Source organism: Prionailurus viverrinus, chromosome A2, assembly GCF_022837055.1.
Source record: "Prionailurus viverrinus isolate Anna chromosome A2, UM_Priviv_1.0, whole genome shotgun sequence".
Classification (NCBI taxonomy): Eukaryota; Metazoa; Chordata; class Mammalia; order Carnivora; family Felidae; genus Prionailurus; species Prionailurus viverrinus.
This window is the reverse complement of record NC_062562.1, coordinates 87,388,347-87,400,414: the sequence shown is the minus strand read 5'-3', so window position 1 is coordinate 87,400,414 and position 12,068 is coordinate 87,388,347. Positions and strand designations below refer to the sequence as shown.

Genomic DNA, 12,068 nt, shown 5'->3' with positions numbered 1-12,068 from the left:
TTGAATAGTTCTTCACATTATACCAAGTATGTTGTCAGCCATCTTCTCATTTGATCACACCTAGTAGATGAGGTCTTCACTGAAGATCACCTTATCCCTTTCTTCTGAGTGAGCAGTCAGAGAGATGGCTAGGATCACGGGTAGAATACACACCCAGAAATTCCTAGAATTGGCAACCTGACCTTTGCTACGAGGCCTAAATCTTTGCTTTTTTAATACTCTGTCTCCTTTGAAATCAAACTCTTCTTTCAATAAAACAATTGTCATTTACGTATATGTTATTTATTGTTCCACTTCTTACAAATGATTAGAGTTTGCTAGAAATGATGGCAGAGTACAATTTAGACTTACTGTACCTACATGACCCTCTTTTCTGAAGGCCGGGAGTGAAGCTGCCACAAACAAGGAAATAAAACCCTGTCATGCATAAGCCCAGTGTGGCAGTAAGCAGAGTCTGTAAGGCTCTGTGTACATCTGTAATCGTTTCTATCAAGGGTGACAAAATCGTCCCTAAAGAGCCGTTCAAATGTGTGTGTGTGTGTGTGTGTGTGTGTGTGTGTGTGTATGTGTATATATATATATATATATATATATATATATATATATATATTGTGAGCCTCTCAGCAGATTTTTGCTTGGAGTAGCATAAAATATGGGTCAAGCAAGAATTATGGAGTGAGCCAGAGAGAACTTTCTCCCTCCAGGGTTTAGGTGCACGCTGGGAAACCTGAAGAGAAAGATTAGACAGATTGCGCCAGATAATCCTGATGCCTAAACAACTCTTTTGTGTTTAGAAATCCCTGCAAAGGTTTGTTTTTTTTTTTTTTTTTTCCAAGCCAGTTGGTTTGGCTGAACACAAGCTGTGCCATTTCAGAAGGTGGGAGCAACCAAAGAGCAGAGTTTTAGAAAACAGTTTTCTCTAAGCCATGCTCAAACTAAAACAAATGGAAGCATTCCTTAAACCTTAAACATGAACTTAGTTGACCCCAAATATATCACATTTTAAGTGCATTTTGAAATTTCTGAGCTATTTTTGCTTGCTACTAAGATTTTAGGTGAGTTGTAACTTTAGAACCAGTACTACAGGCTGAGGAGAAATGTCCCTCCACCCCAGGCAATGAGTTAAGGGCCACTGGAATGGGTTGGAGAGGTTAGGGGAGCAGATGAACCATGGAGTAAATTGTGCAAGGGAATTAAGATTAAGCATTCCTAAGTGTGGCCGAGTTATAGGAGAATAGCCTGAAACCTACTTCCACAGACCTCACTGCTGGAAACTCCGCTTTCAGTCAGGCTCACTTTCAGCAGCTGTCAAAGAAGAGTTTCATATCTGCACGTTGCCGTGGTGAACTCTTACTAAGCCATCACTCTGTGGGAGGTGCTCTCTTGGGCAAGTGGCAGGGGGTGGCTGGGCTGGGAAGCTGGGTGGGCACTGGGAGTAGAAGGGATTGTTGGTTACAGAAGGTGGTAGCTAATCAGTGTCCCATTCTCTTCTGACTGGAGGTTGATGGTTCCTTTTGGTCAGAAAGAATTTAGCATTCTCTGTTTCTGGGAAGGACAGGGTCCAAAAGGAAGTCAAGGAGAAATCAGAAGAGAAATCAAAGTGAGTTCATTGGGAAGTGAAGTCTTCATTCACGTATGTAAGAGGTTAATAAAAACAGATTTGCATTCCTCATTTCAATGTGTTCATGTAAAAAAGCTGAAATACAACTTTGGGTAGTTTACAATGGAAACAAAATTGAAACTGTAATGATGTGAACACAGCAAACATCCAACAAAATCTGAGGGGATCAAATTGTATAATTTCAGCTTTCAAAGTTCTGTGCTTATTTCTCTGGGGGTGAGGGTTTTCCTTGTTGTCTATAAAGATCAAAATGCTCTTCTAAAGTTTTGTTTTATTTAAGAGATGCCAGATTTTCATAGAATGATTGATGATGCATTTTCAACTCTTTCAGTAGTTATTTGACATTTATTGCCAGAAATCTCTCTGCTATACATGCAGAGTCACAGAGAGTAAATGTATAGCCCTGACCATGAGACACGGTCTCTTGGTTATGGATATTTATTCACAAAGATGAATCCGCTGATCTACCATCACTGGGTACTTTTGTTCTTTTCCAGTAATTGCTATGGGTTTGCACTAAGCCATCCACATGTCTGGTTCACACTGGGGATTTATATGTCCATTTCATCTGCCATGAATTCCAAGACCAAATGGCCCATCTAGGTATCAAACTTAATTTCAGTACTGCTGCACCTTAGTCAAATGATGTCGCTCTGGGCCTATATAATTGGATGTGACTAATAATACATGATCTAATTGTAACATGCCACAGTCCCTCAAATGCTACTTATGACACATCTTTAACAAAGTTAAACTTAATTTTTTAAATGCAAACTACTTAGGCTTGAAGAAATTATTTTCAAAAAGTTAATTTATCAAATTACCACCAGGGAGCAGGACCCTGAGGAAATGAGACAGGCAAGTAAATGCTGATGGAGGAAAGAAATGAGAAGCATGAAGCATGAGAAGGCTGATGGGGACACAGTGCGGGACCTTGGACAGAGGGTACAATATGAGCATGGGGCTGGGGGTGTTATCACCTGGGTAGGAGGGATCATGGAACCACGGGAAATGCCACCTAAGGAGAGGCAGAGGAATGCCAAAGCACCATCTGGCTACGTGACAGTCTTGCCTAAATCCAGATACCTATCCATGAATTACTTGGTTTTTTCCACTTTTCATCCGCATGTATTACATTATCTAAAACCATGATCTTTCACCCATTCTCCATTGTGCAAGATAATTGGGAAGTGGGGGGGTGGAATTAGTGAATGGGATAGGATGAAAGGAATGTGTACTGAGCCAGGCTCTGGAAATACCCTCTTTTCTTTTTATTTCATTGCTGTGTTGAATATGTAAATATACAATTAATCCTTGAGGAGCCAAAAGAAATACTTACTGATTTTAAATGAAAACATACTGTATCAGAAATGCAGAATTTTGATTGGGGTGTTGAGTCGTTTAGATATGTGAATAGGATTAATGTAGATAACCATAGCTTTATACCTCGGTGTATTTTAAGATACTGAAAGGCAAAGATTTCTGTAAAGATACTGAAGGATAAAAATTAATTAAATTAGTAACTTGAACAGTATCTCATCAAAATATTGATATTACAAATCAAACAAAAACATAAATGTTTAAGAAGAAAATACTTAGTCAGGAGCACGGGACCCTTTTTAAAAAAACATAAGAAAAACATTGGGTTGTAATTTCTGCCATATTTATTCTTTTTTTTTTTTAATGTTTATTTCAGAGAGAGAGAAGACAGAGTAGAGGCCAATAGACAGGGGAACAGAGGATCCAAAGCCAGCTCTGTGCTGACAGCAGAGAGCCTGATGCTGGCTTGAGCTCGCAAATCATGAGATTATGACCTGAGCCAAAGTTGGATGCTGAACAGACTGAGCCCCTCTGCTATATTTATTCTTGAAAGAGCACAGGAACAAAATCCACTTTTCCTCATGAACGTATTTCAAACTCAAACCACATTATTTGAAGTTCTATAGGTCACATTATAATTTTATCCAACTCTTTATATAAAATGAATTTGGAATCTATACAAAGAGGTATAAAAAGTGGGTATATATATATATATATATATGTATTTGAAACTTTTTTTTCTCTATGTATCTATTACATACTTTTAGTTTGTTGTAGAGCATTCTCACTACGGAGGACATTTCATAAAGTAAATAGCTATTGAATCATTCTTTTGGCTTCATCCAACTATCGACGTACCAGAAAATTAAAGTCTTCATGTAGAGAAAACGTTTTTTGGAAGAATGTGCATAATTTTATGCCTGCAAAATATCATTATTTATTGTAGGTTTCTGCATACCATAAAGGTTTCTTTTTAGGCAAAAATGTAACAGACAAGCATCATTTTTTGATAGCTATAGTTTTTAATTCATTCCTACTCTGTACAGTTGTGAAGTTCTGGATTGAACAAGTTCCAAAGCTAGAGAGGATAAAAAGAATAAATCTTCTTAGGAAAGGCTCACTTTCCTAAAGGCTTGGTATTTTTCAGTAGAAGCATAAAATAAAAAATGAAAGTTACCGTAGAATAATTGCCATGTGCATAGTGGTTTAAGATGACTGTCAAAAATAGCTGATGCTAATTGGGTTCTTCTCGTTTTCATGGTCTGTACTTCATGTTTCTTATGGCAGATCTAGACCAGTGATTTCCCCATGTGTGTCCTAGGGGCACTTTCAGGGGGTTACAAGGTCAAATACAAGAATATTAAATGTTATTTGTCTTTTCCCCTCTCATTCTTTCTCATGTAACTGTGGGGTTTTCCTGCATTTGCATGAGGTATGATGACATCATGGTTTTGAAGGCTAATAGAATATGTGCCTGTCTACTGTTTCTTTTAAAGTTTTCTTTATTTTGAATATGATAAATAGTGATAGATATAATTCACATAAAATGAAGTTCTTTGAGAACTTAAATATTTTTTAAGAATGTAAAAGCACTCTTGGGATCAAAACGTTTAAGAGCCACTCATCTATCCCTATGCAGAATCATAATTTTTCCAGGAGCCAAAGATAGTGGGTGACTGGAGTTTTCTTCTAAAAGAGAATTATCATATTTGTCTCTGAATTTTCTATGCTTTATATCTCTTATACTTCAGAATCCCTTCTTTCATTTGTCACTTATGTTAATTTATAATTAAGATTGACATATGACAATTTTTCATTTTATATTTACACTATTTTATTGAGCTTGATTTCAGTTAAATTATGAATGTATATCCATATTTGTTACTTCCTACTTTCAAAATTTGCTGGTAAGTTGCCTCTAATCAAGCTGTTGCTAACCTAAGGTAGAGTCGGAGGGAGTATTACACAGGTAGATTAAATTTTATTTGCATCCTTATCTCAAACAAAAAGTTTATTGGAACAATTGTTTATAAATTGTTTCCTTTTATCTTCTTTTGTATCATCTATATTACTGGTCTTATATAGTTCAAATTAATTTTGTTGGTGTCAGAAAAACTGAAGATGATCAATTTTGATTCAAATTTGATTCAAATTTGAGAAAAAAATTAAGTTCTTTATCTCTTAACCTATTTCTTGATTCTTAATTTTCAAGGATTTAATGTGTTTTTAAATAATTAAAGTTAAAAAAGAATTCTGAAAATATTTATCATTTTTAGAAAATATTATCTGAATTATATATATATATTACATCATTTATGCACACTCACATATACTTTTTTAAATGAATGTTATGTTTCAGAACCTCTTCAAAGTGTTAGTGATACTACAGTGAACAAAACAGATGAAAATAACTATCCCAGGGAATCCCCCATTCCTGGTAATATTTATTGAATAACCAATTAGATATCTGGGAAGAATTATGAAGAATGAAAAAAGCATGAGTTTGGCTCAAATGAGATTGAAAAAGAAAAAATTGCATAGTCATTGACGTAAGTTTATATTCAACCAAACATCCTTGTGTTTAGAAACATCTGGAACTATAATTAATTACATTTTTATTTGTCCTGGCTCTCGTTCTCACTAATAATCTTTACAGTCTGCTGGGATATAGCTAACTGTAGGGAGGAAAGAAAGTATTTGAAAATGATCTATTTGGAGAAGGTAGAGAGAAGGTAATGAAATTAACTAGAGAGGTTAGTTCCCATAGGACTAGATACGCATTGATCAAATAATTCTCCAAACTCCTCTTTATTCTATGGCTTATTGACTACATTTGAATGATATACAAAACAATAGTGTTTGTTGTAACGTTAGTCATATAAATCAGACTGCTTTAGGCAAAAGTTTTATATAAATCAAACTATTTGGATTCCATATAAAGATGATATTCTTGTTATCTAAGTATTCATGATCTAAGTTATCAATTTGAGGATTATGTAAGAACATTTTCAAAACTAATTATTTTTCAATTACTTTCCACTCAAACAATCCTGCATGTTTTGCGAGCCAACTGTGAGAGAGAGAATATTGGCATTTCAAAGCAGAATTAAATGGATATTGAAAAATTAAGAGTTGCTCTTGAGAACTTAATTCAGATCTTGAATCTTTCCCAAATATAATTCTCCTTTCCAAATATGATTTTTTAAAGATAAAAAACATAACAATTATGTTAGCATATTTTAGCGCAAAACCAAAACTTGGTACTTAATAATTTCTTTGTCGATTCCATCTCTATGGACACAGCTAGAATTATAGCCTAAATTTATTACAGGTCAAGTAATTTTTAAAATTTTCATTTATGATATCTTGATTGAACATTTTTCCATTATTTACTAGGATATTTTGGTCCTCACTTGAATTGTACTTATTTTAAATATTAAAAAGTTGATGTGAATTTAATGTATTTAATTTAAATATTAAACAGTTAAATATTTTATTTCTTCTAAAAATAGTTCTGAGCCAAAAACCTTATAAAAGGAAGACGCACTCAAAAGGCAACATTCTAGCAAAAATACAAAAGCTATAGCATACTAAGCCATCACATATATTTATGTAAGAAAAAAATCGTATGATATTATTAGCTGAGCTTTACTCTCATTTCCAAACACTGTTATATTGAAGTTACCTACTATACTTCTGTTTCCAAAAGTAATCATTAATCCTATTAATGCTAGAGAATGAATGATTAGTAAGTATGGAAAACACCTGCAAATTAGTGATAGCATTAGCTAAAAACAGACTGAATTGATTATATTGATATGTCTTGGAAATCCAGTCATAAGGCCAATGTGGGTGGAGAAGGAAGAGGGCAAACATGGCTAAGCTTTACTATCTTTCCTGGGACTTAATAGCTAAGAGGCATCGCATCTCCTTCCTCTCTGAAAGAAGATACTAAATGAATATGGACTATCTTAAGGGACAGACTGTGATTTTTGTAAGGAAAACATTCCATTTTTCATGGTTTGTTATATATCAGTAATCTGTCATTTTAAACAAATGACCCATAGAAGTCTGAGTTATCCATTTTCAGCCTTTCGTTTGTAAGAACTTGTAACTTGGAAGTATGTGGAAGCTCCTACAAATAGCTGCATTGAAACTACCTATCCTATTTGGGGTGGGGGCTGGGTTCTTTAGAATTTTTCCAAATCAGATAATGAATATACTGAGGTAACATTAAAAATATTAAATTTCTAAACTCCTTGTACGATGCCACATGTCATCTTAATACTCCTAATCTGTCAGAGGGAACATAAAAAATGTGACTGGACCTAATTCAAGGGAAAACCTAACAAATAATGCTGGTAACAATGGAACTTAAAACCTGACCTTTTCAGGTTTGCATGCAAAGCAAAGCAACGAACGAGATAAAACTGCAAAATCTCATTAGTAAAAATAACAATCAGAAAAACAACAGCAATAATAATAGATAGAGCAAAAGATAGGCAGTGGGGAGAAAGTAGAAAAGGTCAGCAAAGTAATGTCCCGCCAAGGTAAAGCTAGCAAAAGTGCACTATATGCACTCTAAATACGTCAGTTCCGTCATTAAACTGCTGGAAAAAACAAAATAACTATTGACTGTGTTCTCTTAACTCCACACATCCTATAGACTATATCTATGAAGATAATATTAATACTGTGTCAACCAAGTAATTTGGGAAATTCTAGACTACCATTAGAAATGATTCCTAAAATATTTGGATATAACTGTGAGTTGGACCAAGGACATAAAACCAGTGACAGAACATCACAGGCAGCAAGGCCATCTACTGCATCCCAAGCACTGACCCTGAGGTAGGCAGGGAGCTCACAACCTCAGCCTGAGACAATTGAATATGATAGAAAAGTGGATTAGCCCTTTTTAGTTTTTACTCTCTTTCTCTCATTAATTAGTGTGTGACGTGGAACAAATCAATCTTTTCAGGGCTTAGGTTTTCTAAAGGCGCAATGATGGTTCTGGAGGGGACTATCTCTAGAGTCCTTACCAGCTTTTTAATTTCCTTGGGTCCACAATTATATAAAGTCAAGGCTACAATTCTGACCCACGGACTGTGAGCACAGTGCTGCCATCGTGTGGTAGGTACAGTGATAGTTCTGCATTTTTGGGTATAGTTGAAGGTGGGGGGGGGGGTGTCCAACAGAGCAAACTAATTGAAGACAGATGTGCAGTCAAAAAAACACTACCAGGTTTAATTAAGGTTAGCCACAGTGGAGTAATAAAACAAAATGATGTCTAACCATCTAGCATCTGAAGAAAATGAAGAGGTCAAAAAATAATTTAAAACAGATTGAACTGCCTCACAGAAGATAAAATATGTTTAGTTGAAATGCCCCCTCAATAACTGAATAGCAGAAATGATTTAAAATTCTAGGATTTATTCCTCTAGGGTACAGGAACCTTCTCACAGGAGTGGGCTTATTCCATCATCTGTTTATGTGGTATATTCTTTCTCCTTGTTGGTACTTGACAGTGAAATTTGGAGTTTAAAAAGACAGTAGACACAAAAATGTAGGCTCTAGGTATCCATTTTATTATTAAATAAATCTCAGTTCCTCTGTAAAATAAACATTTCTCATGTGTAAGACACAGGCACATAATATAGTCAAGCATAATAGGTCCATGCTCTCTGACACGCTGATTAAAAGAGAAGAAGAAAGCAAAGGTAGAATGTTTTCAAATTGTTCATTTTGAAATCATAAAACTATGGAAAGTCATATTTGTTTTAATATTCTAAAATATTGTTTAAAAATGGCATTGGTTTAAAATATATTTATATTTAAATAGAAACCAGAATTCTCCAGCTGTCTGTACATCAAGATTTAGTAGAACCAGCACAAGTACTAATGTCTGTGATAACACCCTCTGGTGGTTCCCAATCTAAATACGTTGATAAAATAGCCGTGTTCTGTTATGAACTCTTTCTTTGAAATTCACCAAACTTCGTGCTCCCGTGTTTAGAATCTTATCATTAAATATTTCTTTCAATGAAGCCACTTTTGGAAGGATTGGGAAAACATCTAGTCGAGTGATTGTGTTTTTCTATATACAGCACGATAGATTAATTTGCATCTCTGTTTCTAAAGCTACAAAAAAAAAATTGCATTGCCCAAAGTTTCCTTGACAAAACATGAAGGAAAAAATCCTCCCACATTAAGCGGTGCAGTTCGTAAGAGATTTATGATTTGCATAGAGCACACAGCTGGATAAAAAGTAAAATATCTACTAAATCATTCAGATGGTTATGTAGTTAAGGGAAAGAATTATTAATTTTTTCATTATTATTTCATTAAATGTTGCCTCAGCATAGTTCCAGCATAAACTTTTAAGAAGGCTACCATGGAGAAAACACAGGCTCGGCCTCCAACATCCTGAAAGTAACAAATACAGCCAAAGATAGAAAGTGGTAATTGCCAATAACAGACCTGTGATCTTGTGCTTTGTGAGTATGGATATAGAAGTGTTCGCTTCTGGTTGGGAAGATGAGGAAAATACATGGAGCAGGTGCAATCTGAGCTGGGCCTTTACTGACAAGTATAATTTAGGTATGAGAAAGTGACGGGCAGAGAAAAGCATAACAAAGAGAAAGGGCCCAGCAACCGCTCAGGAGGAAAAAAAAAAAATCCAAACCAAAGGGAGCCAGAGTGTGTGGTCTAAGTGGGCTTCCAGGAAAAGCATACAAAGGAGAACGATGGGAGATACATTTGGAAAGAAGCAGATGATAAAGGACTTTGAGAGGCCAACTAAAGAATGCGACTAAAATCATGAGATTTCTTGAAATCACAGAAGCTCTAGCCTCTGATATTAAATCGTAAAAGCACTTTATTCATCAAAATGTTTCAGGTAATGCAGGTTTAGCTCAGTGTAACAGAATTGATATATTTTTATTTGGAGACTGTTTTGAGAGAAAGAAATTAGTAAATATACTCACTGTTTCAAGCATCTGATAAGGAACTATTAAAATACTTGGATTCTTAGTACCCGTTGATCAAAACGTCTGCATTTCTGTATGGTTGACTGCATTTTATGCTCTGTAGATAGAGCCCAGTATAAAGCAGAGATCTCTTCTACATTTTTCATTGAGTTCATTTTTAGAAACTACCAAATGTCAGACTCTCTGTACCCTACACTTACCTACCAGGTTAAGAATAAAAGCACCAGGTGTGTTTTTAAGGTAATGCCAAACATCTCGATTTCATTAAATTATTCACCTAATGTCTAACTGCCCGAAATGTTTTTAGACTCAAACTTACGCATAATTGTGTTTTGCAAATACGTTCGGTAGACTTAGACTTATTCCAATATATGTATATGTTCTCTACATTTGGTTTTCTTTCTTTTTATATTTCTTATAAAATATTATTTGTTTGCATGTAAATCTATAGCACTTGCACAGGCTTTCCAAATGAGATTTCTATTCACCTAGACAAGATGAAAAACTCTTTCCTTAAATTTATTTCTAGCCTTGTTCCTTTCTTCTTATTTTGTTGTTTCACATTCTGTACACATCTCAAATTTCCCAGAAGAGGAATAGAACTAGAAATTGCATCAGGTAAAATCAAAGCTCACAAAGAAAAGATTGAATATTTTGAAATGTAAATAAGACAGTCTTGCTATAATAGCTATTTTGGTACATTGTGAGATTGCTCTTGGTTGAAAATTGTTTTAATCTAGTAAAAATAAATGGATTTAAAAATTACTGCATATTAATTAAGGGTTGTTTTGGAAATAGTATATAGAGATTTTCCAGTTGTTGAAATTAAAGTGTTCCATTCAATATCACACTAAAAAAATATTAATAATAGCCTCGACTGGATTATATAATGCTAGTCAAAAAGTATGGCATCTTTCCTTTGTTTACAACCAGTTGACTAATCTGACTCATCATGTGGTTGACTATACAGTTTACTTTACAAAAGTTCATAATTTTATCTCATAGTCCTATATCCTTTATATTTTTTGTTACCCTTTTAAAAAGTTCTAAGTTCACACGAAATACACCATCTGGGTTTCTTCTACATAAGTTGAAGAAAATATCAAGCATTATAACTATCATTCTGTTTCCTCAAATCTACTTCTATCGGGTACTATTAATTCATTGGTGACTGGCTATTTAACAATATTCAAGACTTTTTCTAAATAGCTATTCCCAATTTATAGACACCTGATATATTATTGACAAGCATTTCTTCCTTATTTCCTTATTCTGAGAAAGTGCTATCACTGGAATATATATTATAACAATTTCTGATGGCTTTAGAGAATCTGTTGTTCCAAAATGGAAGAAGTGGTGGCGATTGGGGAGAACCTTTGTAAGATTTGTTCCTGGTTACCTTGATGGTGTATTTCCTGTCCTCAAGAGGTTTCCCTCACAATGTCTATATTTTTCACTTCATTTGGATATATTGGTTTGACTAAAATCCCACCAGATTGAGAGTCACTGTGTTTGTATACATCTCTTTAATAAAAATGTAGGTATCTGAGAATCATTACATGAGTATCCACAATTCACCCAGTAGTGTGGATCTATCCAACTGCTTAAGAAACTCCTGATTGAACGGGGATGTATTTATGGAAGAAAGAGACTCTAAGTATTTTTCTACCTTAGAATGTGAATCAAGGCAAAGTCATTGTCAGGGACTAGGTATACTCGAAGACACTAGGGAGCAGCAATTGATAGGAAAACCCTAAGGAAGAGGTTGGGGGTATGGCAAATAAAATCACAAGATGAGGGAGAGAAAGTAACCGAAGTCCTGCTTCATTTCACTCCTCATGGTCACAATCTTATGAGTCGAGATATGTATTACTGACCCATTATTATCCAATGCAAAAGCTGAGACCTTTTAAGTTTACTCCAGAATGAGCTAGGATTCCAAATCCCGTCCGTATGATCAAAGCTCATGCTCTTATATTCTGACCATGTGGCAGGAGACATAATAATTTTTAAAATTTGCCTAGAAAATCTTCTCTCCATAAAAGAGGAACCACTTGCCTTCTCTTCTGTTTATTTATTTATTTTTTGCATCAAAATTCCCCCCCCCCCCAAATCTCCTCTAACCTAGAACTCCACTA

The 12,068-nt window shown here is 34.8% G+C and overlaps 1 protein-coding gene across 2 annotated transcripts in view; it reads left to right on the top strand.

Annotated features, from left to right (window-relative positions):
• The window catches only part of PCLO (piccolo presynaptic cytomatrix protein), a 423,639-nt gene that overhangs the window by 362,363 nt on the left and 49,208 nt on the right, over positions 1–12,068 (top strand). The gene's annotated exons all lie outside the window — the stretch shown is intronic.